This window comes from Mytilus trossulus, chromosome 3 (genome assembly GCF_036588685.1).
Source record: "Mytilus trossulus isolate FHL-02 chromosome 3, PNRI_Mtr1.1.1.hap1, whole genome shotgun sequence".
Lineage (NCBI taxonomy): Eukaryota > Metazoa > Mollusca > Bivalvia > Mytilida > Mytilidae > Mytilus > Mytilus trossulus.
Window position 1 is genome coordinate 24680 of NC_086375.1, and position 24172 is coordinate 48851.

The 24172-nt window shown below is 35.2% G+C and overlaps 34 non-coding genes across 34 annotated transcripts; 17 read left to right on the forward strand and 17 right to left on the reverse strand.

Annotated features, from left to right (window-relative positions):
- Nucleotides 1–417: 417 nt before the first annotated feature.
- On the forward strand, nt 418–507 carry Trnay-gua (transfer RNA tyrosine (anticodon GUA)). The gene is given in 2 exon segments: nt 418–454; nt 472–507. It is a non-coding gene; the product is annotated as a tRNA-Tyr (tRNA).
- Nucleotides 508–1264: 757 nt separating this feature from the next.
- Nucleotides 1265–1374, reverse strand: Trnai-uau (transfer RNA isoleucine (anticodon UAU)). The gene is made up of 2 exons: nt 1337–1374; nt 1265–1300 (listed from the first exon to the last, which is right to left on the reverse strand). It is a non-coding gene; the product is annotated as a tRNA-Ile (tRNA).
- A 376-nt stretch (nt 1375–1750) lies between these two features.
- Nucleotides 1751–1840, forward strand: Trnay-gua (transfer RNA tyrosine (anticodon GUA)). Its single transcript is given in 2 exon segments — nt 1751–1787; nt 1805–1840. It is a non-coding gene; the product is annotated as a tRNA-Tyr (tRNA).
- A 757-nt stretch (nt 1841–2597) lies between these two features.
- On the reverse strand, nt 2598–2707 carry Trnai-uau (transfer RNA isoleucine (anticodon UAU)). The gene is made up of 2 exons: nt 2670–2707; nt 2598–2633 (listed from the first exon to the last, which is right to left on the reverse strand). It is a non-coding gene; the product is annotated as a tRNA-Ile (tRNA).
- Nucleotides 2708–3083: 376 nt separating this feature from the next.
- Nucleotides 3084–3173, forward strand: Trnay-gua (transfer RNA tyrosine (anticodon GUA)). The gene is given in 2 exon segments: nt 3084–3120; nt 3138–3173. It is a non-coding gene; the product is annotated as a tRNA-Tyr (tRNA).
- A 757-nt stretch (nt 3174–3930) lies between these two features.
- Nucleotides 3931–4040, reverse strand: Trnai-uau (transfer RNA isoleucine (anticodon UAU)). The gene is made up of 2 exons: nt 4003–4040; nt 3931–3966 (listed from the first exon to the last, which is right to left on the reverse strand). It is a non-coding gene; the product is annotated as a tRNA-Ile (tRNA).
- Nucleotides 4041–4416: 376 nt separating this feature from the next.
- Trnay-gua (transfer RNA tyrosine (anticodon GUA)) lies at nt 4417–4506 on the forward strand. Its single transcript is given in 2 exon segments — nt 4417–4453; nt 4471–4506. It is a non-coding gene; the product is annotated as a tRNA-Tyr (tRNA).
- Nucleotides 4507–5263: 757 nt separating this feature from the next.
- On the reverse strand, nt 5264–5373 carry Trnai-uau (transfer RNA isoleucine (anticodon UAU)). Its single transcript has 2 exons — nt 5336–5373; nt 5264–5299 (listed from the first exon to the last, which is right to left on the reverse strand). It is a non-coding gene; the product is annotated as a tRNA-Ile (tRNA).
- Nucleotides 5374–5749: 376 nt separating this feature from the next.
- Nucleotides 5750–5839, forward strand: Trnay-gua (transfer RNA tyrosine (anticodon GUA)). The gene is given in 2 exon segments: nt 5750–5786; nt 5804–5839. It is a non-coding gene; the product is annotated as a tRNA-Tyr (tRNA).
- Nucleotides 5840–6596: 757 nt separating this feature from the next.
- On the reverse strand, nt 6597–6706 carry Trnai-uau (transfer RNA isoleucine (anticodon UAU)). The gene is made up of 2 exons: nt 6669–6706; nt 6597–6632 (listed from the first exon to the last, which is right to left on the reverse strand). It is a non-coding gene; the product is annotated as a tRNA-Ile (tRNA).
- A 376-nt stretch (nt 6707–7082) lies between these two features.
- Nucleotides 7083–7172, forward strand: Trnay-gua (transfer RNA tyrosine (anticodon GUA)). Its single transcript is given in 2 exon segments — nt 7083–7119; nt 7137–7172. It is a non-coding gene; the product is annotated as a tRNA-Tyr (tRNA).
- Nucleotides 7173–7929: 757 nt separating this feature from the next.
- Nucleotides 7930–8039, reverse strand: Trnai-uau (transfer RNA isoleucine (anticodon UAU)). The gene is made up of 2 exons: nt 8002–8039; nt 7930–7965 (listed from the first exon to the last, which is right to left on the reverse strand). It is a non-coding gene; the product is annotated as a tRNA-Ile (tRNA).
- A 376-nt stretch (nt 8040–8415) lies between these two features.
- Trnay-gua (transfer RNA tyrosine (anticodon GUA)) lies at nt 8416–8505 on the forward strand. Its single transcript is given in 2 exon segments — nt 8416–8452; nt 8470–8505. It is a non-coding gene; the product is annotated as a tRNA-Tyr (tRNA).
- Nucleotides 8506–9262: 757 nt separating this feature from the next.
- On the reverse strand, nt 9263–9372 carry Trnai-uau (transfer RNA isoleucine (anticodon UAU)). The gene is made up of 2 exons: nt 9335–9372; nt 9263–9298 (listed from the first exon to the last, which is right to left on the reverse strand). It is a non-coding gene; the product is annotated as a tRNA-Ile (tRNA).
- A 376-nt stretch (nt 9373–9748) lies between these two features.
- Nucleotides 9749–9838, forward strand: Trnay-gua (transfer RNA tyrosine (anticodon GUA)). The gene is given in 2 exon segments: nt 9749–9785; nt 9803–9838. It is a non-coding gene; the product is annotated as a tRNA-Tyr (tRNA).
- Nucleotides 9839–10595: 757 nt separating this feature from the next.
- Nucleotides 10596–10705, reverse strand: Trnai-uau (transfer RNA isoleucine (anticodon UAU)). Its single transcript has 2 exons — nt 10668–10705; nt 10596–10631 (listed from the first exon to the last, which is right to left on the reverse strand). It is a non-coding gene; the product is annotated as a tRNA-Ile (tRNA).
- A 376-nt stretch (nt 10706–11081) lies between these two features.
- Nucleotides 11082–11171, forward strand: Trnay-gua (transfer RNA tyrosine (anticodon GUA)). Its single transcript is given in 2 exon segments — nt 11082–11118; nt 11136–11171. It is a non-coding gene; the product is annotated as a tRNA-Tyr (tRNA).
- A 757-nt stretch (nt 11172–11928) lies between these two features.
- On the reverse strand, nt 11929–12038 carry Trnai-uau (transfer RNA isoleucine (anticodon UAU)). Its single transcript has 2 exons — nt 12001–12038; nt 11929–11964 (listed from the first exon to the last, which is right to left on the reverse strand). It is a non-coding gene; the product is annotated as a tRNA-Ile (tRNA).
- A 376-nt stretch (nt 12039–12414) lies between these two features.
- Trnay-gua (transfer RNA tyrosine (anticodon GUA)) lies at nt 12415–12504 on the forward strand. The gene is given in 2 exon segments: nt 12415–12451; nt 12469–12504. It is a non-coding gene; the product is annotated as a tRNA-Tyr (tRNA).
- Nucleotides 12505–13261: 757 nt separating this feature from the next.
- Nucleotides 13262–13371, reverse strand: Trnai-uau (transfer RNA isoleucine (anticodon UAU)). The gene is made up of 2 exons: nt 13334–13371; nt 13262–13297 (listed from the first exon to the last, which is right to left on the reverse strand). It is a non-coding gene; the product is annotated as a tRNA-Ile (tRNA).
- A 376-nt stretch (nt 13372–13747) lies between these two features.
- Trnay-gua (transfer RNA tyrosine (anticodon GUA)) lies at nt 13748–13837 on the forward strand. Its single transcript is given in 2 exon segments — nt 13748–13784; nt 13802–13837. It is a non-coding gene; the product is annotated as a tRNA-Tyr (tRNA).
- Nucleotides 13838–14594: 757 nt separating this feature from the next.
- On the reverse strand, nt 14595–14704 carry Trnai-uau (transfer RNA isoleucine (anticodon UAU)). Its single transcript has 2 exons — nt 14667–14704; nt 14595–14630 (listed from the first exon to the last, which is right to left on the reverse strand). It is a non-coding gene; the product is annotated as a tRNA-Ile (tRNA).
- Nucleotides 14705–15080: 376 nt separating this feature from the next.
- On the forward strand, nt 15081–15170 carry Trnay-gua (transfer RNA tyrosine (anticodon GUA)). The gene is given in 2 exon segments: nt 15081–15117; nt 15135–15170. It is a non-coding gene; the product is annotated as a tRNA-Tyr (tRNA).
- A 757-nt stretch (nt 15171–15927) lies between these two features.
- Nucleotides 15928–16037, reverse strand: Trnai-uau (transfer RNA isoleucine (anticodon UAU)). Its single transcript has 2 exons — nt 16000–16037; nt 15928–15963 (listed from the first exon to the last, which is right to left on the reverse strand). It is a non-coding gene; the product is annotated as a tRNA-Ile (tRNA).
- A 376-nt stretch (nt 16038–16413) lies between these two features.
- On the forward strand, nt 16414–16503 carry Trnay-gua (transfer RNA tyrosine (anticodon GUA)). The gene is given in 2 exon segments: nt 16414–16450; nt 16468–16503. It is a non-coding gene; the product is annotated as a tRNA-Tyr (tRNA).
- Nucleotides 16504–17260: 757 nt separating this feature from the next.
- Nucleotides 17261–17370, reverse strand: Trnai-uau (transfer RNA isoleucine (anticodon UAU)). The gene is made up of 2 exons: nt 17333–17370; nt 17261–17296 (listed from the first exon to the last, which is right to left on the reverse strand). It is a non-coding gene; the product is annotated as a tRNA-Ile (tRNA).
- A 1899-nt stretch (nt 17371–19269) lies between these two features.
- On the reverse strand, nt 19270–19379 carry Trnai-uau (transfer RNA isoleucine (anticodon UAU)). Its single transcript has 2 exons — nt 19342–19379; nt 19270–19305 (listed from the first exon to the last, which is right to left on the reverse strand). It is a non-coding gene; the product is annotated as a tRNA-Ile (tRNA).
- Nucleotides 19380–19755: 376 nt separating this feature from the next.
- On the forward strand, nt 19756–19845 carry Trnay-gua (transfer RNA tyrosine (anticodon GUA)). Its single transcript is given in 2 exon segments — nt 19756–19792; nt 19810–19845. It is a non-coding gene; the product is annotated as a tRNA-Tyr (tRNA).
- Nucleotides 19846–20602: 757 nt separating this feature from the next.
- Nucleotides 20603–20712, reverse strand: Trnai-uau (transfer RNA isoleucine (anticodon UAU)). The gene is made up of 2 exons: nt 20675–20712; nt 20603–20638 (listed from the first exon to the last, which is right to left on the reverse strand). It is a non-coding gene; the product is annotated as a tRNA-Ile (tRNA).
- A 376-nt stretch (nt 20713–21088) lies between these two features.
- On the forward strand, nt 21089–21178 carry Trnay-gua (transfer RNA tyrosine (anticodon GUA)). The gene is given in 2 exon segments: nt 21089–21125; nt 21143–21178. It is a non-coding gene; the product is annotated as a tRNA-Tyr (tRNA).
- Nucleotides 21179–21935: 757 nt separating this feature from the next.
- Nucleotides 21936–22045, reverse strand: Trnai-uau (transfer RNA isoleucine (anticodon UAU)). Its single transcript has 2 exons — nt 22008–22045; nt 21936–21971 (listed from the first exon to the last, which is right to left on the reverse strand). It is a non-coding gene; the product is annotated as a tRNA-Ile (tRNA).
- A 376-nt stretch (nt 22046–22421) lies between these two features.
- Nucleotides 22422–22511, forward strand: Trnay-gua (transfer RNA tyrosine (anticodon GUA)). Its single transcript is given in 2 exon segments — nt 22422–22458; nt 22476–22511. It is a non-coding gene; the product is annotated as a tRNA-Tyr (tRNA).
- Nucleotides 22512–23268: 757 nt separating this feature from the next.
- On the reverse strand, nt 23269–23378 carry Trnai-uau (transfer RNA isoleucine (anticodon UAU)). Its single transcript has 2 exons — nt 23341–23378; nt 23269–23304 (listed from the first exon to the last, which is right to left on the reverse strand). It is a non-coding gene; the product is annotated as a tRNA-Ile (tRNA).
- Nucleotides 23379–23754: 376 nt separating this feature from the next.
- Trnay-gua (transfer RNA tyrosine (anticodon GUA)) lies at nt 23755–23844 on the forward strand. Its single transcript is given in 2 exon segments — nt 23755–23791; nt 23809–23844. It is a non-coding gene; the product is annotated as a tRNA-Tyr (tRNA).
- Nucleotides 23845–24172: the final 328 nt, after the last annotated feature.

Consider the following 24172-nt stretch of genomic DNA (forward strand, 5'->3'; position numbering starts at 1 on the left):
GTCTATAAGTACGGCGCGCTAACCGATTGTGCCACCGGAGCAATGTTACAAAGTGACATAAAAATTAGGCTTTTATACAACAGTTGCTATCTGGCTTAACGTCTGCATTATAAATGATGCAGACAAATCTTCTCATTCCACTTACTATGTTATTTTTTACATATACTTTAATAATCGGGCCAACATATATTTTGAACGCTCCTGTTATGTTCTGAAAAGAATTTCCCAACGAATTATATTTAACATAGGGAAGGCTGACTTTCTTCGTTCAACGTAATTGAGATTTTGTAATGTCCTAATTATAAACATTGAACAAGGTACATGAAAACATTTCTTTAAAATAGGCCACACCATATGACCAACTTCCGTAAAAATTCTTTACAATAAATACATCAATTTACTGGTAATTGTCATCGCCCCGTGATAGCTCAGTTGGTAGAGCGGGAGACTGTAGTGGAATAGAATCTAGTAATCTCTAGGTCGGTGGTTCGACTCCGCCTCACGGGATATATTTTTGTCACCATCACTTTTTAGCCCCGGATTTGTTATTTTCTTCAATGTGAGATTTTATTCTCGGAAACTATTTGACTGAGTTTTTTGTTTGAATAATAATGAAGTAACAAACACATAAAATTCACTTTGAATGATATATTAAATGCGTAACGTTGCCAAAATAACTTGTTAATATAATAGCTTAAGGCAAATAGTGTGCACCAGGTCAATTTCCTAAATAAACAGTCTTGCAAAGAAATAGCATAGTGGGGGACAATAATCTGAATTAAACGCATTCAAGTAGATACACTGTAACGTTATCATCTCAGAAATTGGACCTGTAAAATCAATATGAGTCAGGAACAAAGTCGAGGTTTTTTTTGCTGATGCCTAGTGGTCAGTCTTTGTCAATTTGAAGAAAACTCACACATTTCAAATCATGCCAAGACAGTTAGTCTTTCGAATGAACATTTCAATTACATTATCTATTTTTGAGTACTATACATTGCCGACCATGCTGCTGGTAAGATAAGAAGAATTGCAAACTGTACATGTAAATTTACATCGAAATGACACGACTATAAATTGATATTGAATCAAAACTACACGTGTCCCGTGGCTCAAATGCATACTCACACTTACCAATAAAGCCCGGGTACTTTCATGTTTTAGTCGATACAGTTTTCCTTGTCAAAGAGATTCTGATCGTAACAAGTTGACAAGCGTTACTGGAAGGTATCAAATTTAATAAATTGAAAGGTAAAAAACTAATTGCTCCGGGTGAGGATCGAACTCACAACCTCCGCATTCCTCATACTGTGCTATGCACAGTGAAGGTACTGTCTATAAGTACGGCGCGCTAACCGATTGTGCCACCGGAGCAATGTTACAAAGTGACATAAAAATTAGGCTTTTATACAACAGTTGCTATCTGGCTTAACGTCTGCATTATAAATGATGCAGACAAATCTTCTCATTCCACTTACTATGTTATTTTTTACATATACTTTAATAATCGGGCCAACATATATTTTGAACGCTCCTGTTATGTTCTGAAAAGAATTTCCCAACGAATTATATTTAACATAGGGAAGGCTGACTTTCTTCGTTCAACGTAATTGAGATTTTGTAATGTCCTAATTATAAACATTGAACAAGGTACATGAAAACATTTCTTTAAAATAGGCCACACCATATGACCAACTTCCGTAAAAATTCTTTACAATAAATACATCAATTTACTGGTAATTGTCATCGCCCCGTGATAGCTCAGTTGGTAGAGCGGGAGACTGTAGTGGAATAGAATCTAGTAATCTCTAGGTCGGTGGTTCGACTCCGCCTCACGGGATATATTTTTGTCACCATCACTTTTTAGCCCCGGATTTGTTATTTTCTTCAATGTGAGATTTTATTCTCGGAAACTATTTGACTGAGTTTTTTGTTTGAATAATAATGAAGTAACAAACACATAAAATTCACTTTGAATGATATATTAAATGCGTAACGTTGCCAAAATAACTTGTTAATATAATAGCTTAAGGCAAATAGTGTGCACCAGGTCAATTTCCTAAATAAACAGTCTTGCAAAGAAATAGCATAGTGGGGGACAATAATCTGAATTAAACGCATTCAAGTAGATACACTGTAACGTTATCATCTCAGAAATTGGACCTGTAAAATCAATATGAGTCAGGAACAAAGTCGAGGTTTTTTTTGCTGATGCCTAGTGGTCAGTCTTTGTCAATTTGAAGAAAACTCACACATTTCAAATCATGCCAAGACAGTTAGTCTTTCGAATGAACATTTCAATTACATTATCTATTTTTGAGTACTATACATTGCCGACCATGCTGCTGGTAAGATAAGAAGAATTGCAAACTGTACATGTAAATTTACATCGAAATGACACGACTATAAATTGATATTGAATCAAAACTACACGTGTCCCGTGGCTCAAATGCATACTCACACTTACCAATAAAGCCCGGGTACTTTCATGTTTTAGTCGATACAGTTTTCCTTGTCAAAGAGATTCTGATCGTAACAAGTTGACAAGCGTTACTGGAAGGTATCAAATTTAATAAATTGAAAGGTAAAAAACTAATTGCTCCGGGTGAGGATCGAACTCACAACCTCCGCATTCCTCATACTGTGCTATGCACAGTGAAGGTACTGTCTATAAGTACGGCGCGCTAACCGATTGTGCCACCGGAGCAATGTTACAAAGTGACATAAAAATTAGGCTTTTATACAACAGTTGCTATCTGGCTTAACGTCTGCATTATAAATGATGCAGACAAATCTTCTCATTCCACTTACTATGTTATTTTTTACATATACTTTAATAATCGGGCCAACATATATTTTGAACGCTCCTGTTATGTTCTGAAAAGAATTTCCCAACGAATTATATTTAACATAGGGAAGGCTGACTTTCTTCGTTCAACGTAATTGAGATTTTGTAATGTCCTAATTATAAACATTGAACAAGGTACATGAAAACATTTCTTTAAAATAGGCCACACCATATGACCAACTTCCGTAAAAATTCTTTACAATAAATACATCAATTTACTGGTAATTGTCATCGCCCCGTGATAGCTCAGTTGGTAGAGCGGGAGACTGTAGTGGAATAGAATCTAGTAATCTCTAGGTCGGTGGTTCGACTCCGCCTCACGGGATATATTTTTGTCACCATCACTTTTTAGCCCCGGATTTGTTATTTTCTTCAATGTGAGATTTTATTCTCGGAAACTATTTGACTGAGTTTTTTGTTTGAATAATAATGAAGTAACAAACACATAAAATTCACTTTGAATGATATATTAAATGCGTAACGTTGCCAAAATAACTTGTTAATATAATAGCTTAAGGCAAATAGTGTGCACCAGGTCAATTTCCTAAATAAACAGTCTTGCAAAGAAATAGCATAGTGGGGGACAATAATCTGAATTAAACGCATTCAAGTAGATACACTGTAACGTTATCATCTCAGAAATTGGACCTGTAAAATCAATATGAGTCAGGAACAAAGTCGAGGTTTTTTTTGCTGATGCCTAGTGGTCAGTCTTTGTCAATTTGAAGAAAACTCACACATTTCAAATCATGCCAAGACAGTTAGTCTTTCGAATGAACATTTCAATTACATTATCTATTTTTGAGTACTATACATTGCCGACCATGCTGCTGGTAAGATAAGAAGAATTGCAAACTGTACATGTAAATTTACATCGAAATGACACGACTATAAATTGATATTGAATCAAAACTACACGTGTCCCGTGGCTCAAATGCATACTCACACTTACCAATAAAGCCCGGGTACTTTCATGTTTTAGTCGATACAGTTTTCCTTGTCAAAGAGATTCTGATCGTAACAAGTTGACAAGCGTTACTGGAAGGTATCAAATTTAATAAATTGAAAGGTAAAAAACTAATTGCTCCGGGTGAGGATCGAACTCACAACCTCCGCATTCCTCATACTGTGCTATGCACAGTGAAGGTACTGTCTATAAGTACGGCGCGCTAACCGATTGTGCCACCGGAGCAATGTTACAAAGTGACATAAAAATTAGGCTTTTATACAACAGTTGCTATCTGGCTTAACGTCTGCATTATAAATGATGCAGACAAATCTTCTCATTCCACTTACTATGTTATTTTTTACATATACTTTAATAATCGGGCCAACATATATTTTGAACGCTCCTGTTATGTTCTGAAAAGAATTTCCCAACGAATTATATTTAACATAGGGAAGGCTGACTTTCTTCGTTCAACGTAATTGAGATTTTGTAATGTCCTAATTATAAACATTGAACAAGGTACATGAAAACATTTCTTTAAAATAGGCCACACCATATGACCAACTTCCGTAAAAATTCTTTACAATAAATACATCAATTTACTGGTAATTGTCATCGCCCCGTGATAGCTCAGTTGGTAGAGCGGGAGACTGTAGTGGAATAGAATCTAGTAATCTCTAGGTCGGTGGTTCGACTCCGCCTCACGGGATATATTTTTGTCACCATCACTTTTTAGCCCCGGATTTGTTATTTTCTTCAATGTGAGATTTTATTCTCGGAAACTATTTGACTGAGTTTTTTGTTTGAATAATAATGAAGTAACAAACACATAAAATTCACTTTGAATGATATATTAAATGCGTAACGTTGCCAAAATAACTTGTTAATATAATAGCTTAAGGCAAATAGTGTGCACCAGGTCAATTTCCTAAATAAACAGTCTTGCAAAGAAATAGCATAGTGGGGGACAATAATCTGAATTAAACGCATTCAAGTAGATACACTGTAACGTTATCATCTCAGAAATTGGACCTGTAAAATCAATATGAGTCAGGAACAAAGTCGAGGTTTTTTTTGCTGATGCCTAGTGGTCAGTCTTTGTCAATTTGAAGAAAACTCACACATTTCAAATCATGCCAAGACAGTTAGTCTTTCGAATGAACATTTCAATTACATTATCTATTTTTGAGTACTATACATTGCCGACCATGCTGCTGGTAAGATAAGAAGAATTGCAAACTGTACATGTAAATTTACATCGAAATGACACGACTATAAATTGATATTGAATCAAAACTACACGTGTCCCGTGGCTCAAATGCATACTCACACTTACCAATAAAGCCCGGGTACTTTCATGTTTTAGTCGATACAGTTTTCCTTGTCAAAGAGATTCTGATCGTAACAAGTTGACAAGCGTTACTGGAAGGTATCAAATTTAATAAATTGAAAGGTAAAAAACTAATTGCTCCGGGTGAGGATCGAACTCACAACCTCCGCATTCCTCATACTGTGCTATGCACAGTGAAGGTACTGTCTATAAGTACGGCGCGCTAACCGATTGTGCCACCGGAGCAATGTTACAAAGTGACATAAAAATTAGGCTTTTATACAACAGTTGCTATCTGGCTTAACGTCTGCATTATAAATGATGCAGACAAATCTTCTCATTCCACTTACTATGTTATTTTTTACATATACTTTAATAATCGGGCCAACATATATTTTGAACGCTCCTGTTATGTTCTGAAAAGAATTTCCCAACGAATTATATTTAACATAGGGAAGGCTGACTTTCTTCGTTCAACGTAATTGAGATTTTGTAATGTCCTAATTATAAACATTGAACAAGGTACATGAAAACATTTCTTTAAAATAGGCCACACCATATGACCAACTTCCGTAAAAATTCTTTACAATAAATACATCAATTTACTGGTAATTGTCATCGCCCCGTGATAGCTCAGTTGGTAGAGCGGGAGACTGTAGTGGAATAGAATCTAGTAATCTCTAGGTCGGTGGTTCGACTCCGCCTCACGGGATATATTTTTGTCACCATCACTTTTTAGCCCCGGATTTGTTATTTTCTTCAATGTGAGATTTTATTCTCGGAAACTATTTGACTGAGTTTTTTGTTTGAATAATAATGAAGTAACAAACACATAAAATTCACTTTGAATGATATATTAAATGCGTAACGTTGCCAAAATAACTTGTTAATATAATAGCTTAAGGCAAATAGTGTGCACCAGGTCAATTTCCTAAATAAACAGTCTTGCAAAGAAATAGCATAGTGGGGGACAATAATCTGAATTAAACGCATTCAAGTAGATACACTGTAACGTTATCATCTCAGAAATTGGACCTGTAAAATCAATATGAGTCAGGAACAAAGTCGAGGTTTTTTTTGCTGATGCCTAGTGGTCAGTCTTTGTCAATTTGAAGAAAACTCACACATTTCAAATCATGCCAAGACAGTTAGTCTTTCGAATGAACATTTCAATTACATTATCTATTTTTGAGTACTATACATTGCCGACCATGCTGCTGGTAAGATAAGAAGAATTGCAAACTGTACATGTAAATTTACATCGAAATGACACGACTATAAATTGATATTGAATCAAAACTACACGTGTCCCGTGGCTCAAATGCATACTCACACTTACCAATAAAGCCCGGGTACTTTCATGTTTTAGTCGATACAGTTTTCCTTGTCAAAGAGATTCTGATCGTAACAAGTTGACAAGCGTTACTGGAAGGTATCAAATTTAATAAATTGAAAGGTAAAAAACTAATTGCTCCGGGTGAGGATCGAACTCACAACCTCCGCATTCCTCATACTGTGCTATGCACAGTGAAGGTACTGTCTATAAGTACGGCGCGCTAACCGATTGTGCCACCGGAGCAATGTTACAAAGTGACATAAAAATTAGGCTTTTATACAACAGTTGCTATCTGGCTTAACGTCTGCATTATAAATGATGCAGACAAATCTTCTCATTCCACTTACTATGTTATTTTTTACATATACTTTAATAATCGGGCCAACATATATTTTGAACGCTCCTGTTATGTTCTGAAAAGAATTTCCCAACGAATTATATTTAACATAGGGAAGGCTGACTTTCTTCGTTCAACGTAATTGAGATTTTGTAATGTCCTAATTATAAACATTGAACAAGGTACATGAAAACATTTCTTTAAAATAGGCCACACCATATGACCAACTTCCGTAAAAATTCTTTACAATAAATACATCAATTTACTGGTAATTGTCATCGCCCCGTGATAGCTCAGTTGGTAGAGCGGGAGACTGTAGTGGAATAGAATCTAGTAATCTCTAGGTCGGTGGTTCGACTCCGCCTCACGGGATATATTTTTGTCACCATCACTTTTTAGCCCCGGATTTGTTATTTTCTTCAATGTGAGATTTTATTCTCGGAAACTATTTGACTGAGTTTTTTGTTTGAATAATAATGAAGTAACAAACACATAAAATTCACTTTGAATGATATATTAAATGCGTAACGTTGCCAAAATAACTTGTTAATATAATAGCTTAAGGCAAATAGTGTGCACCAGGTCAATTTCCTAAATAAACAGTCTTGCAAAGAAATAGCATAGTGGGGGACAATAATCTGAATTAAACGCATTCAAGTAGATACACTGTAACGTTATCATCTCAGAAATTGGACCTGTAAAATCAATATGAGTCAGGAACAAAGTCGAGGTTTTTTTTGCTGATGCCTAGTGGTCAGTCTTTGTCAATTTGAAGAAAACTCACACATTTCAAATCATGCCAAGACAGTTAGTCTTTCGAATGAACATTTCAATTACATTATCTATTTTTGAGTACTATACATTGCCGACCATGCTGCTGGTAAGATAAGAAGAATTGCAAACTGTACATGTAAATTTACATCGAAATGACACGACTATAAATTGATATTGAATCAAAACTACACGTGTCCCGTGGCTCAAATGCATACTCACACTTACCAATAAAGCCCGGGTACTTTCATGTTTTAGTCGATACAGTTTTCCTTGTCAAAGAGATTCTGATCGTAACAAGTTGACAAGCGTTACTGGAAGGTATCAAATTTAATAAATTGAAAGGTAAAAAACTAATTGCTCCGGGTGAGGATCGAACTCACAACCTCCGCATTCCTCATACTGTGCTATGCACAGTGAAGGTACTGTCTATAAGTACGGCGCGCTAACCGATTGTGCCACCGGAGCAATGTTACAAAGTGACATAAAAATTAGGCTTTTATACAACAGTTGCTATCTGGCTTAACGTCTGCATTATAAATGATGCAGACAAATCTTCTCATTCCACTTACTATGTTATTTTTTACATATACTTTAATAATCGGGCCAACATATATTTTGAACGCTCCTGTTATGTTCTGAAAAGAATTTCCCAACGAATTATATTTAACATAGGGAAGGCTGACTTTCTTCGTTCAACGTAATTGAGATTTTGTAATGTCCTAATTATAAACATTGAACAAGGTACATGAAAACATTTCTTTAAAATAGGCCACACCATATGACCAACTTCCGTAAAAATTCTTTACAATAAATACATCAATTTACTGGTAATTGTCATCGCCCCGTGATAGCTCAGTTGGTAGAGCGGGAGACTGTAGTGGAATAGAATCTAGTAATCTCTAGGTCGGTGGTTCGACTCCGCCTCACGGGATATATTTTTGTCACCATCACTTTTTAGCCCCGGATTTGTTATTTTCTTCAATGTGAGATTTTATTCTCGGAAACTATTTGACTGAGTTTTTTGTTTGAATAATAATGAAGTAACAAACACATAAAATTCACTTTGAATGATATATTAAATGCGTAACGTTGCCAAAATAACTTGTTAATATAATAGCTTAAGGCAAATAGTGTGCACCAGGTCAATTTCCTAAATAAACAGTCTTGCAAAGAAATAGCATAGTGGGGGACAATAATCTGAATTAAACGCATTCAAGTAGATACACTGTAACGTTATCATCTCAGAAATTGGACCTGTAAAATCAATATGAGTCAGGAACAAAGTCGAGGTTTTTTTTGCTGATGCCTAGTGGTCAGTCTTTGTCAATTTGAAGAAAACTCACACATTTCAAATCATGCCAAGACAGTTAGTCTTTCGAATGAACATTTCAATTACATTATCTATTTTTGAGTACTATACATTGCCGACCATGCTGCTGGTAAGATAAGAAGAATTGCAAACTGTACATGTAAATTTACATCGAAATGACACGACTATAAATTGATATTGAATCAAAACTACACGTGTCCCGTGGCTCAAATGCATACTCACACTTACCAATAAAGCCCGGGTACTTTCATGTTTTAGTCGATACAGTTTTCCTTGTCAAAGAGATTCTGATCGTAACAAGTTGACAAGCGTTACTGGAAGGTATCAAATTTAATAAATTGAAAGGTAAAAAACTAATTGCTCCGGGTGAGGATCGAACTCACAACCTCCGCATTCCTCATACTGTGCTATGCACAGTGAAGGTACTGTCTATAAGTACGGCGCGCTAACCGATTGTGCCACCGGAGCAATGTTACAAAGTGACATAAAAATTAGGCTTTTATACAACAGTTGCTATCTGGCTTAACGTCTGCATTATAAATGATGCAGACAAATCTTCTCATTCCACTTACTATGTTATTTTTTACATATACTTTAATAATCGGGCCAACATATATTTTGAACGCTCCTGTTATGTTCTGAAAAGAATTTCCCAACGAATTATATTTAACATAGGGAAGGCTGACTTTCTTCGTTCAACGTAATTGAGATTTTGTAATGTCCTAATTATAAACATTGAACAAGGTACATGAAAACATTTCTTTAAAATAGGCCACACCATATGACCAACTTCCGTAAAAATTCTTTACAATAAATACATCAATTTACTGGTAATTGTCATCGCCCCGTGATAGCTCAGTTGGTAGAGCGGGAGACTGTAGTGGAATAGAATCTAGTAATCTCTAGGTCGGTGGTTCGACTCCGCCTCACGGGATATATTTTTGTCACCATCACTTTTTAGCCCCGGATTTGTTATTTTCTTCAATGTGAGATTTTATTCTCGGAAACTATTTGACTGAGTTTTTTGTTTGAATAATAATGAAGTAACAAACACATAAAATTCACTTTGAATGATATATTAAATGCGTAACGTTGCCAAAATAACTTGTTAATATAATAGCTTAAGGCAAATAGTGTGCACCAGGTCAATTTCCTAAATAAACAGTCTTGCAAAGAAATAGCATAGTGGGGGACAATAATCTGAATTAAACGCATTCAAGTAGATACACTGTAACGTTATCATCTCAGAAATTGGACCTGTAAAATCAATATGAGTCAGGAACAAAGTCGAGGTTTTTTTTGCTGATGCCTAGTGGTCAGTCTTTGTCAATTTGAAGAAAACTCACACATTTCAAATCATGCCAAGACAGTTAGTCTTTCGAATGAACATTTCAATTACATTATCTATTTTTGAGTACTATACATTGCCGACCATGCTGCTGGTAAGATAAGAAGAATTGCAAACTGTACATGTAAATTTACATCGAAATGACACGACTATAAATTGATATTGAATCAAAACTACACGTGTCCCGTGGCTCAAATGCATACTCACACTTACCAATAAAGCCCGGGTACTTTCATGTTTTAGTCGATACAGTTTTCCTTGTCAAAGAGATTCTGATCGTAACAAGTTGACAAGCGTTACTGGAAGGTATCAAATTTAATAAATTGAAAGGTAAAAAACTAATTGCTCCGGGTGAGGATCGAACTCACAACCTCCGCATTCCTCATACTGTGCTATGCACAGTGAAGGTACTGTCTATAAGTACGGCGCGCTAACCGATTGTGCCACCGGAGCAATGTTACAAAGTGACATAAAAATTAGGCTTTTATACAACAGTTGCTATCTGGCTTAACGTCTGCATTATAAATGATGCAGACAAATCTTCTCATTCCACTTACTATGTTATTTTTTACATATACTTTAATAATCGGGCCAACATATATTTTGAACGCTCCTGTTATGTTCTGAAAAGAATTTCCCAACGAATTATATTTAACATAGGGAAGGCTGACTTTCTTCGTTCAACGTAATTGAGATTTTGTAATGTCCTAATTATAAACATTGAACAAGGTACATGAAAACATTTCTTTAAAATAGGCCACACCATATGACCAACTTCCGTAAAAATTCTTTACAATAAATACATCAATTTACTGGTAATTGTCATCGCCCCGTGATAGCTCAGTTGGTAGAGCGGGAGACTGTAGTGGAATAGAATCTAGTAATCTCTAGGTCGGTGGTTCGACTCCGCCTCACGGGATATATTTTTGTCACCATCACTTTTTAGCCCCGGATTTGTTATTTTCTTCAATGTGAGATTTTATTCTCGGAAACTATTTGACTGAGTTTTTTGTTTGAATAATAATGAAGTAACAAACACATAAAATTCACTTTGAATGATATATTAAATGCGTAACGTTGCCAAAATAACTTGTTAATATAATAGCTTAAGGCAAATAGTGTGCACCAGGTCAATTTCCTAAATAAACAGTCTTGCAAAGAAATAGCATAGTGGGGGACAATAATCTGAATTAAACGCATTCAAGTAGATACACTGTAACGTTATCATCTCAGAAATTGGACCTGTAAAATCAATATGAGTCAGGAACAAAGTCGAGGTTTTTTTTGCTGATGCCTAGTGGTCAGTCTTTGTCAATTTGAAGAAAACTCACACATTTCAAATCATGCCAAGACAGTTAGTCTTTCGAATGAACATTTCAATTACATTATCTATTTTTGAGTACTATACATTGCCGACCATGCTGCTGGTAAGATAAGAAGAATTGCAAACTGTACATGTAAATTTACATCGAAATGACACGACTATAAATTGATATTGAATCAAAACTACACGTGTCCCGTGGCTCAAATGCATACTCACACTTACCAATAAAGCCCGGGTACTTTCATGTTTTAGTCGATACAGTTTTCCTTGTCAAAGAGATTCTGATCGTAACAAGTTGACAAGCGTTACTGGAAGGTATCAAATTTAATAAATTGAAAGGTAAAAAACTAATTGCTCCGGGTGAGGATCGAACTCACAACCTCCGCATTCCTCATACTGTGCTATGCACAGTGAAGGTACTGTCTATAAGTACGGCGCGCTAACCGATTGTGCCACCGGAGCAATGTTACAAAGTGACATAAAAATTAGGCTTTTATACAACAGTTGCTATCTGGCTTAACGTCTGCATTATAAATGATGCAGACAAATCTTCTCATTCCACTTACTATGTTATTTTTTACATATACTTTAATAATCGGGCCAACATATATTTTGAACGCTCCTGTTATGTTCTGAAAAGAATTTCCCAACGAATTATATTTAACATAGGGAAGGCTGACTTTCTTCGTTCAACGTAATTGAGATTTTGTAATGTCCTAATTATAAACATTGAACAAGGTACATGAAAACATTTCTTTAAAATAGGCCACACCATATGACCAACTTCCGTAAAAATTCTTTACAATAAATACATCAATTTACTGGTAATTGTCATCGCCCCGTGATAGCTCAGTTGGTAGAGCGGGAGACTGTAGTGGAATAGAATCTAGTAATCTCTAGGTCGGTGGTTCGACTCCGCCTCACGGGATATATTTTTGTCACCATCACTTTTTAGCCCCGGATTTGTTATTTTCTTCAATGTGAGATTTTATTCTCGGAAACTATTTGACTGAGTTTTTTGTTTGAATAATAATGAAGTAACAAACACATAAAATTCACTTTGAATGATATATTAAATGCGTAACGTTGCCAAAATAACTTGTTAATATAATAGCTTAAGGCAAATAGTGTGCACCAGGTCAATTTCCTAAATAAACAGTCTTGCAAAGAAATAGCATAGTGGGGGACAATAATCTGAATTAAACGCATTCAAGTAGATACACTGTAACGTTATCATCTCAGAAATTGGACCTGTAAAATCAATATGAGTCAGGAACAAAGTCGAGGTTTTTTTTGCTGATGCCTAGTGGTCAGTCTTTGTCAATTTGAAGAAAACTCACACATTTCAAATCATGCCAAGACAGTTAGTCTTTCGAATGAACATTTCAATTACATTATCTATTTTTGAGTACTATACATTGCCGACCATGCTGCTGGTAAGATAAGAAGAATTGCAAACTGTACATGTAAATTTACATCGAAATGACACGACTATAAATTGATATTGAATCAAAACTACACGTGTCCCGTGGCTCAAATGCATACTCACACTTACCAATAAAGCCCGGGTACTTTCATGTTTTAGTCGATACAGTTTTCCTTGTCAAAGAGATTCTGATCGTAACAAGTTGACAAGCGTTACTGGAAGGTATCAAATTTAATAAATTGAAAGGTAAAAAACTAATTGCTCCGGGTGAGGATCGAACTCACAACCTCCGCATTCCTCATACTGTGCTATGCACAGTGAAGGTACTGTCTATAAGTACGGCGCGCTAACCGATTGTGCCACCGGAGCAATGTTACAAAGTGACATAAAAATTAGGCTTTTATACAACAGTTGCTATCTGGCTTAACGTCTGCATTATAAATGATGCAGACAAATCTTCTCATTCCACTTACTATGTTATTTTTTACATATACTTTAATAATCGGTCCAACATATATTTTGAACGCTCCTGTTATGTTCTGAAAAGAATTTCCCAACGAATTATATTTAACATAGGGAAGGCTGACTTTCTTCGTTCAACGTAATTGAGATTTTGTAATGTCCTAATTATAAACATTGAACAAGGTACATGAAAACATTTCTTTAAAATAGGCCACACCATATGACCAACTTCCGTAAAAATTCTTTACAATAAATACATCAATTTACTGGTAATTGTCATCGCCCCGTGATAGCTCAGTTGGTAGAGCGGGAGACTGTAGTGGAATAGAATCTAGTAATCTCTAGGTCGGTGGTTCGACTCCGCCTCACGGGATATATTTTTGTCACCATCACTTTTTAGCCCCGGATTTGTTATTTTCTTCAATGTGAGATTTTATTCTCGGAAACTATTTGACTGAGTTTTTTGTTTGAATAATAATGAAGTAACAAACACATAAAATTCACTTTGAATGATATATTAAATGCGTAACGTTGCCAAAATAACTTGTTAATATAATAGCTTAAGGCAAATAGTGTGCACCAGGTCAATTTCCTAAATAAACAGTCTTGCAAAGAAATAGCATAGTGGGGGACAATAATCTGAATTAAACGCATTCAAGTAGATACACTGTAACGTTATCATCTCAGAAATTGGACCTGTAAAATCAATATGAGTCAGGAACAAAGTCGAGGTTTTTTTTGCTGATGCCTAGTGGTCAGTCTTTGTCAATTTGAAGAAAACTCACACATTTCAAATCATGCCAAGACAGTTAGTCTTTCGAATGAACATTTCAATTACATTATCTATTTTTGAGTACTATACATTGCCGACCATGCTGCTGGTAAGATAAGAAGAATTGCAAACTGTACATGTAAATTTACATCGAAATGACACGACTATAAATTGATATTGAATCAAAACTACACGTGTCCCGTGGCTCAAATGCATACTCACACTTACCAATAAAGCCCGGGTACTTTCATGTTTTAGTCGATACAGTTTTCCTTGTCAAAGAGATTCTGATCGTAACAAGTTGACAAGCGTTACTGGAAGGTATCAAATTTAATAAATTGAAAGGTAAAAAACTAATTGCTCCGGGTGAGGATCGAACTCACAACCTCCGCATTCCTCATACTGTGCTATGCACAGTGAAGGTACTGTCTATAAGTACGGCGCGCTAACCGATTGTGCCACCGGAGCAATGTTACAAAGTGACATAAAAATTAGGCTTTTATACAACAGTTGCTATCTGGCTTAACGTCTGCATTATAAATGATGCAGACAAATCTTCTCATTCCACTTACTATGTTATTTTTTACATATACTTTAATAATCGGGCCAACATATATTTTGAACGCTCCTGTTATGTTCTGAAAAGAATTTCCCAACGAATTATATTTAACATAGGGAAGGCTGACTTTCTTCGTTCAACGTAATTGAGATTTTGTAATGTCCTAATTATAAACATTGAACAAGGTACATGAAAACATTTCTTTAAAATAGGCCACACCATATGACCAACTTCCGTAAAAATTCTTTACAATAAATACATCAATTTACTGGTAATTGTCATCGCCCCGTGATAGCTCAGTTGGTAGAGCGGGAGACTGTAGTGGAATAGAATCTAGTAATCTCTAGGTCGGTGGTTCGACTCCGCCTCACGGGATATATTTTTGTCACCATCACTTTTTAGCCCCGGATTTGTTATTTTCTTCAATGTGAGATTTTATTCTCGGAAACTATTTGACTGAGTTTTTTGTTTGAATAATAATGAAGTAACAAACACATAAAATTCACTTTGAATGATATATTAAATGCGTAACGTTGCCAAAATAACTTGTTAATATAATAGCTTAAGGCAAATAGTGTGCACCAGGTCAATTTCCTAAATAAACAGTCTTGCAAAGAAATAGCATAGTGGGGGACAATAATCTGAATTAAACGCATTCAAGTAGATACACTGTAACGTTATCATCTCAGAAATTGGACCTGTAAAATCAATATGAGTCAGGAACAAAGTCGAGGTTTTTTTTGCTGATGCCTAGTGGTCAGTCTTTGTCAATTTGAAGAAAACTCACACATTTCAAATCATGCCAAGACAGTTAGTCTTTCGAATGAACATTTCAATTACATTATCTATTTTTGAGTACTATACATTGCCGACCATGCTGCTGGTAAGATAAGAAGAATTGCAAACTGTACATGTAAATTTACATCGAAATGACACGACTATAAATTGATATTGAATCAAAACTACACGTGTCCCGTGGCTCAAATGCATACTCACACTTACCAATAAAGCCCGGGTACTTTCATGTTTTAGTCGATACAGTTTTCCTTGTCAAAGAGATTCTGATCGTAACAAGTTGACAAGCGTTACTGGAAGGTATCAAATTTAATAAATTGAAAGGTAAAAAACTAATTGCTCCGGGTGAGGATCGAACTCACAACCTCCGCATTCCTCATACTGTGCTATGCACAGTGAAGGTACTGTCTATAAGTACGGCGCGCTAACCGATTGTGCCACCGGAGCAATGTTACAAAGTGACATAAAAATTAGGCTTTTATACAACAGTTGCTATCTGGCTTAACGTCTGCATTATAAATGATGCAGACAAATCTTCTCATTCCACTTACTATGTTATTTTTTACATATACTTTAATAATCGGGCCAACATATATTTTGAACGCTCCTGTTATGTTCTGAAAAGAATTTCCCAACGAATTATATTTAACATAGGGAAGGCTGACTTTCTTCGTTCAACGTAATTGAGATTTTGTAATGTCCTAATTATAAACATTGAACAAGGTACATGAAAACATTTCTTTAAAATAGGCCACACCATATGACCAACTTCCGTAAAAATTCTTTACAATAAATACATCAATTTACTGGTAATTGTCATCGCCCCGTGATAGCTCAGTTGGTAGAGCGGGAGACTGTAGTGGAATAGAATCTAGTAATCTCTAGGTCGGTGGTTCGACTCCGCCTCACGGGATATATTTTTGTCACCATCACTTTTTAGCCCCGGATTTGTTATTTTCTTCAATGTGAGATTTTATTCTCGGAAACTATTTGACTGAGTTTTTTGTTTGAATAATAATGAAGTAACAAACACATAAAATTCACTTTGAATGATATATTAAATGCGTAACGTTGCCAAAATAACTTGTTAATATAATAGCTTAAGGCAAATAGTGTGCACCAGGTCAATTTCCTAAATAAACAGTCTTGCAAAGAAATAGCATAGTGGGGGACAATAATCTGAATTAAACGCATTCAAGTAGATACACTGTAACGTTATCATCTCAGAAATTGGACCTGTAAAATCAATATGAGTCAGGAACAAAGTCGAGGTTTTTTTTGCTGATGCCTAGTGGTCAGTCTTTGTCAATTTGAAGAAAACTCACACATTTCAAATCATGCCAAGACAGTTAGTCTTTCGAATGAACATTTCAATTACATTATCTATTTTTGAGTACTATACATTGCCGACCATGCTGCTGGTAAGATAAGAAGAATTGCAAACTGTACATGTAAATTTACATCGAAATGACACGACTATAAATTGATATTGAATCAAAACTACACGTGTCCCGTGGCTCAAATGCATACTCACACTTACCAATAAAGCCCGGGTACTTTCATGTTTTAGTCGATACAGTTTTCCTTGTCAAAGAGATTCTGATCGTAACAAGTTGACAAGCGTTACTGGAAGGTATCAAATTTAATAAATTGAAAGGTAAAAAACTAATTGCTCCGGGTGAGGATCGAACTCACAACCTCCGCATTCCTCATACTGTGCTATGCACAGTGAAGGTACTGTCTATAAGTACGGCGCGCTAACCGATTGTGCCACCGGAGCAATGTTACAAAGTGACATAAAAATTAGGCTTTTATACAACAGTTGCTATCTGGCTTAACGTCTGCATTATAAATGATGCAGACAAATCTTCTCATTCCACTTACTATGTTATTTTTTACATATACTTTAATAATCGGGCCAACATATATTTTGAACGCTCCTGTTATGTTCTGAAAAGAATTTCCCAACGAATTATATTTAACATAGGGAAGGCTGACTTTCTTCGTTCAACGTAATTGAGATTTTGTAATGTCCTAATTATAAACATTGAACAAGGTACATGAAAACATTTCTTTAAAATAGGCCACACCATATGACCAACTTCCGTAAAAATTCTTTACAATAAATACATCAATTTACTGGTAATTGTCATCGCCCCGTGATAGCTCAGTTGGTAGAGCGGTCATATCATAATTGTATATTTACTAAAAGTAAATTCAAAAGAATTGGATGGTCTGATGATGATTTATGTGATGTTTGTGGTAGTGAAATTGAAGATCTATTACATATGTTTATAAACTGTGATGAACTGTTAGAATTTCATAACTATTTGTCTGAATTGTTTGTAAAATTATTTGAAAATTGTGATTCTGACAAAATAAGTGGTGTACATAGTGAACATTTGCTACTATTTGGGTTAAATTGGAAAATGAAAGGTGTTAATGACAGTTTTGTTAACTTTCTGCTTTCAACTGCAAGATATTGTATATTCAGAAGAAGGAATATCATTATGAATGGCAAAACAAATGTTAATTTAGTTCAACTTTTTAAGTACGCACTAAAACATTATGTCATGTATTTTTATGTGTATATGTGTCAAAAAGGTAAAATGAAGTCTTTATTTGAAAAGAAATTTTTGCTTGATAATCCTTTGGTTAAAGAAAAAGATAATGATATAATATTTGAATTGTAGTAATTTGAAAATGTAAACTGATTGTGTATTGTAGACATTTATACAGAAGCTTGGAATTGAATGTTATAGACATTTCGAATTGATATTGACACTTGTGATAATGTTTTATGTATTTTAATGTGTATAATATGATGTCTTATTTTAATAAAGATAAAAAAAAGAGCGGGAGACTGTAGTGGAATAGAATCTAGTAATCTCTAGGTCGGTGGTTCGACTCCGCCTCACGGGATATATTTTTGTCACCATCACTTTTTAGCCCCGGATTTGTTATTTTCTTCAATGTGAGATTTTATTCTCGGAAACTATTTGACTGAGTTTTTTGTTTGAATAATAATGAAGTAACAAACACATAAAATTCACTTTGAATGATATATTAAATGCGTAACGTTGCCAAAATAACTTGTTAATATAATAGCTTAAGGCAAATAGTGTGCACCAGGTCAATTTCCTAAATAAACAGTCTTGCAAAGAAATAGCATAGTGGGGGACAATAATCTGAATTAAACGCATTCAAGTAGATACACTGTAACGTTATCATCTCAGAAATTGGACCTGTAAAATCAATATGAGTCAGGAACAAAGTCGAGGTTTTTTTTGCTGATGCCTAGTGGTCAGTCTTTGTCAATTTGAAGAAAACTCACACATTTCAAATCATGCCAAGACAGTTAGTCTTTCGAATGAACATTTCAATTACATTATCTATTTTTGAGTACTATACATTGCCGACCATGCTGCTGGTAAGATAAGAAGAATTGCAAACTGTACATGTAAATTTACATCGAAATGACACGACTATAAATTGATATTGAATCAAAACTACACGTGTCCCGTGGCTCAAATGCATACTCACACTTACCAATAAAGCCCGGGTACTTTCATGTTTTAGTCGATACAGTTTTCCTTGTCAAAGAGATTCTGATCGTAACAAGTTGACAAGCGTTACTGGAAGGTATCAAATTTAATAAATTGAAAGGTAAAAAACTAATTGCTCCGGGTGAGGATCGAACTCACAACCTCCGCATTCCTCATACTGTGCTATGCACAGTGAAGGTACTGTCTATAAGTACGGCGCGCTAACCGATTGTGCCACCGGAGCAATGTTACAAAGTGACATAAAAATTAGGCTTTTATACAACAGTTGCTATCTGGCTTAACGTCTGCATTATAAATGATGCAGACAAATCTTCTCATTCCACTTACTATGTTATTTTTTACATATACTTTAATAATCGGGCCAACATATATTTTGAACGCTCCTGTTATGTTCTGAAAAGAATTTCCCAACGAATTATATTTAACATAGGGAAGGCTGACTTTCTTCGTTCAACGTAATTGAGATTTTGTAATGTCCTAATTATAAACATTGAACAAGGTACATGAAAACATTTCTTTAAAATAGGCCACACCATATGACCAACTTCCGTAAAAATTCTTTACAATAAATACATCAATTTACTGGTAATTGTCATCGCCCCGTGATAGCTCAGTTGGTAGAGCGGGAGACTGTAGTGGAATAGAATCTAGTAATCTCTAGGTCGGTGGTTCGACTCCGCCTCACGGGATATATTTTTGTCACCATCACTTTTTAGCCCCGGATTTGTTATTTTCTTCAATGTGAGATTTTATTCTCGGAAACTATTTGACTGAGTTTTTTGTTTGAATAATAATGAAGTAACAAACACATAAAATTCACTTTGAATGATATATTAAATGCGTAACGTTGCCAAAATAACTTGTTAATATAATAGCTTAAGGCAAATAGTGTGCACCAGGTCAATTTCCTAAATAAACAGTCTTGCAAAGAAATAGCATAGTGGGGGACAATAATCTGAATTAAACGCATTCAAGTAGATACACTGTAACGTTATCATCTCAGAAATTGGACCTGTAAAATCAATATGAGTCAGGAACAAAGTCGAGGTTTTTTTTGCTGATGCCTAGTGGTCAGTCTTTGTCAATTTGAAGAAAACTCACACATTTCAAATCATGCCAAGACAGTTAGTCTTTCGAATGAACATTTCAATTACATTATCTATTTTTGAGTACTATACATTGCCGACCATGCTGCTGGTAAGATAAGAAGAATTGCAAACTGTACATGTAAATTTACATCGAAATGACACGACTATAAATTGATATTGAATCAAAACTACACGTGTCCCGTGGCTCAAATGCATACTCACACTTACCAATAAAGCCCGGGTACTTTCATGTTTTAGTCGATACAGTTTTCCTTGTCAAAGAGATTCTGATCGTAACAAGTTGACAAGCGTTACTGGAAGGTATCAAATTTAATAAATTGAAAGGTAAAAAACTAATTGCTCCGGGTGAGGATCGAACTCACAACCTCCGCATTCCTCATACTGTGCTATGCACAGTGAAGGTACTGTCTATAAGTACGGCGCGCTAACCGATTGTGCCACCGGAGCAATGTTACAAAGTGACATAAAAATTAGGCTTTTATACAACAGTTGCTATCTGGCTTAACGTCTGCATTATAAATGATGCAGACAAATCTTCTCATTCCACTTACTATGTTATTTTTTACATATACTTTAATAATCGGGCCAACATATATTTTGAACGCTCCTGTTATGTTCTGAAAAGAATTTCCCAACGAATTATATTTAACATAGGGAAGGCTGACTTTCTTCGTTCAACGTAATTGAGATTTTGTAATGTCCTAATTATAAACATTGAACAAGGTACATGAAAACATTTCTTTAAAATAGGCCACACCATATGACCAACTTCCGTAAAAATTCTTTACAATAAATACATCAATTTACTGGTAATTGTCATCGCCCCGTGATAGCTCAGTTGGTAGAGCGGGAGACTGTAGTGGAATAGAATCTAGTAATCTCTAGGTCGGTGGTTCGACTCCGCCTCACGGGATATATTTTTGTCACCATCACTTTTTAGCCCCGGATTTGTTATTTTCTTCAATGTGAGATTTTATTCTCGGAAACTATTTGACTGAGTTTTTTGTTTGAATAATAATGAAGTAACAAACACATAAAATTCACTTTGAATGATATATTAAATGCGTAACGTTGCCAAAATAACTTGTTAATATAATAGCTTAAGGCAAATAGTGTGCACCAGGTCAATTTCCTAAATAAACAGTCTTGCAAAGAAATAGCATAGTGGGGGACAATAATCTGAATTAAACGCATTCAAGTAGATACACTGTAACGTTATCATCTCAGAAATTGGACCTGTAAAATCAATATGAGTCAGGAACAAAGTCGAGGTTTTTTTTGCTGATGCCTAGTGGTCAGTCTTTGTCAATTTGAAGAAAACTCACACATTTCAAATCATGCCAAGACAGTTAGTCTTTCGAATGAACATTTCAATTACATTATCTATTTTTGAGTACTATACATTGCCGACCATGCTGCTGGTAAGATAAGAAGAATTGCAAACTGTACATGTAAATTTACATCGAAATGACACGACTATAAATTGATATTGAATCAAAACTACACGTGTCCCGTGGCTCAAATGCATACTCACACTTACCAATAAAGCCCGGGTACTTTCATGTTTTAGTCGATACAGTTTTCCTTGTCAAAGAGATTCTGATCGTAACAAGTTGACAAGCGTTACTGGAAGGTATCAAATTTAATAAATTGAAAGGTAAAAAACTAATTGCTCCGGGTGAGGATCGAACTCACAACCTCCGCATTCCTCATACTGTGCTATGCACAGTGAAGGTACTGTCTATAAGTACGGCGCGCTAACCGATTGTGCCACCGGAGCAATGTTACAAAGTGACATAAAAATTAGGCTTTTATACAACAGTTGCTATCTGGCTTAACGTCTGCATTATAAATGATGCAGACAAATCTTCTCATTCCACTTACTATGTTATTTTTTACATATACTTTAATAATCGGGCCAACATATATTTTGAACGCTCCTGTTATGTTCTGAAAAGAATTTCCCAACGAATTATATTTAACATAGGGAAGGCTGACTTTCTTCGTTCAACGTAATTGAGATTTTGTAATGTCCTAATTATAAACATTGAACAAGGTACATGAAAACATTTCTTTAAAATAGGCCACACCATATGACCAACTTCCGTAAAAATTCTTTACAATAAATACATCAATTTACTGGTAATTGTCATCGCCCCGTGATAGCTCAGTTGGTAGAGCGGGAGACTGTAGTGGAATAGAATCTAGTAATCTCTAGGTCGGTGGTTCGACTCCGCCTCACGGGATATATTTTTGTCACCATCACTTTTTAGCCCCGGATTTGTTATTTTCTTCAATGTGAGATTTTATTCTCGGAAACTATTTGACTGAGTTTTTTGTTTGAATAATAATGAAGTAACAAACACATAAAATTCACTTTGAATGATATATTAAATGCGTAACGTTGCCAAAATAACTTGTTAATATAATAGCTTAAGGCAAATAGTGTGCACCAGGTCAATTTCCTAAATAAACAGTCTTGCAAAGAAATAGCATAGTGGGGGACAATAATCTGAATTAAACGCATTCAAGTAGATACACTGTAACGTTATCATCTCAGAAATTGGACCTGTAAAATCAATATGAGTCAGGAACAAAGTCGAGGTTTTTTTTGCTGATGCCTAGTGGTCAGTCTTTGTCAATTTGAAGAAAACTCACACATTTCAAATCATGCCAAGACAGTTAGTCTTTCGAATGAACATTTCAATTACATTATCTATTTTTGAGTACTATACATTGCCGACCATGCTGCTGGTAAGATAAGAAGAATTGCAAACTGTACATGTAAATTTACATCGAAATGACACGACTATAAATTGATATTGAATCAAAACTACACGTGTCCCGTGGCTCAAATGCATACTCACACTTACCAATAAAGCCCGGGTACTTTCATGTTTTAGTCGATACAGTTTTCCTTGTCAAAGAGATTCTGATCGTAACAAGTTGACAAGCGTTACTGGAAGGTATCAAATTTAATAAATTGAAAGGTAAAAAACTAATTGCTCCGGGTGAGGATCGAACTCACAACCTCCGCATTCCTCATACTGTGCTATGCACAGTGAAGGTACTGTCTATAAGTACGGCGCGCTAACCGATTGTGCCACCGGAGCAATGTTACAAAGTGACATAAAAATTAGGCTTTTATACAACAGTTGCTATCTGGCTTAACGTCTGCATTATAAATGATGCAGACAAATCTTCTCATTCCACTTACTATGTTATTTTTTACATATACTTTAATAATCGGGCCAACATATATTTTGAACGCTCCTGTTATGTTCTGAAAAGAATTTCCCAACGAATTATATTTAACATAGGGAAGGCTGACTTTCTTCGTTCAACGTAATTGAGATTTTGTAATGTCCTAATTATAAACATTGAACAAGGTACATGAAAACATTTCTTTAAAATAGGCCACACCATATGACCAACTTCCGTAAAAATTCTTTACAATAAATACATCAATTTACTGGTAATTGTCATCGCCCCGTGATAGCTCAGTTGGTAGAGCGGGAGACTGTAGTGGAATAGAATCTAGTAATCTCTAGGTCGGTGGTTCGACTCCGCCTCACGGGATATATTTTTGTCACCATCACTTTTTAGCCCCGGATTTGTTATTTTCTTCAATGTGAGATTTTATTCTCGGAAACTATTTGACTGAGTTTTTTGTTTGAATAATAATGAAGTAACAAACACATAAAATTCACTTTGAATGATATATTAAATGCGTAACGTTGCCAAAATAACTTGTTAATATAATAGCTTAAGGCAAATAGTGTGCACCAGGTCAATTTCCTAAATAAACAGTCTTGCAAAGAAATAGCATAGTGGGGGACAATAATCTGAATTAAACGCATTCAAGTAGATACACTGTAACGTTATCATCTCAGAAATTGGACCTGTA